Source organism: Microtus ochrogaster, chromosome 17 (genome assembly GCF_000317375.1).
Source record: "Microtus ochrogaster isolate Prairie Vole_2 chromosome 17, MicOch1.0, whole genome shotgun sequence".
NCBI lineage: Eukaryota > Metazoa > Chordata > Mammalia > Rodentia > Cricetidae > Microtus > Microtus ochrogaster.
Window position 1 is genome coordinate 1,423,308 of NC_022019.1, and position 1,182 is coordinate 1,424,489.

At 40.9% G+C, this 1,182-nt stretch overlaps 1 long non-coding RNA gene across 1 annotated transcript in view; it reads right to left on the minus strand.

The window, feature by feature from the left end:
- LOC113457005 overlaps positions 1-1,182 on the minus strand; it is a 56,767-nt gene continuing 55,585 nt past the window's right edge. Inside the window, exon 3 of the long non-coding RNA XR_003377667.1 lies at positions 1-19. This is a non-coding gene — a long non-coding RNA (uncharacterized LOC113457005). The remainder of the gene's footprint in view (positions 20-1,182) is intronic.

Consider the following 1,182-nt stretch of genomic DNA (forward strand, 5'->3'; position numbering starts at 1 on the left):
AAGGTGCATAACAGATGCCCTGGAACAGTAGAGAACAGAGCTGACTTAGTGTAGCTTCTAGCAAGAGGAATTTGTTTTTCAATTTCTAAAGTCTTTACCAAAAGTCGCATTTCAGTTTGTTGGGGCTGCAAGTTAATGTGAACGGCTCCTCTAAATACGCTGAATTTACTGAAACTGCTTTCTTATCACACCTTGGCACAGAGGTAGGAAGGACTAAAGAACTTCGACCTTCTAGATTGTTCATTCTGTCTTGTTTTTAGGAGATAGGGTTTCACTTAGGCCACCCTGGTCTATGACTTTCTCATCCTCCTGCCTCCATAATCCCAAGATTACACTTGATACTGAGGATTGAGCCCAGGACTTTGTAGATGCTAAGCAAGTACTCTACCAGCTGAGTGACAAACCCCAGCCCCCCCCCCTTTTATTCCCCATAACTAGTGTCTCATCACATAGCCCATGCTGGTTCCAAACTTGTGATCCTCCTGCCTCAGCTTCCCTCAATGCTGGAAAATCCAGCATGCATACTATGCCCAATCCTAGTAGATTGCTTTGTTTGTTGATTTTTGTTTGTTTGAGATCATGGCTCAGTATGTAATCCTGGGTGTCCTGAAACTCACAGAAGATCTGCCTGCTTCCCAGAGTACTGGAATTAAAGGTGTGTCACTACTCTCAGCCCCTAGTATATTTTTAATCATGATCTTTCTAGGTCATCACAACTATCATTTTATCAGCTGCATGTAAAAATAACTATCATTTCTTTAACCATTTCCACAGTGTTGGCTATTCTGCTGTCTACAACTCTTTACTTGTCTGTTCTGTGCTATATTCTAGTCTAGGCTTCCTTAAAAAAATCTAGTCATATGAACTATCCATCTTTATTGGCCCTTTGGCCAATTGTCAAATCTAAATGTTAAATCTCCTGTAGCTATCTTAAATAAAGCATAGAGTCCATATTCCTTACTAATTCTAAAAAAAAGTTTCAACTAGTTTAGACAAAAAAAAGTCATGGTGCCTTCCTTTTCTTTTCTCTTCTTTTCTCCCTCCCTCCCTTCTTTCTTCTTTCTCCTTCCTTCCTTCCTTCCTTCCTTCCTTCCTTCCTTCCTTCCTTCCTTCCTTCCTTCCTTCCTTCCTTCCTTCCTTTCTTTCTTTCCTGGCCAGAGGGTAAGGATGAAGGCATTTCAA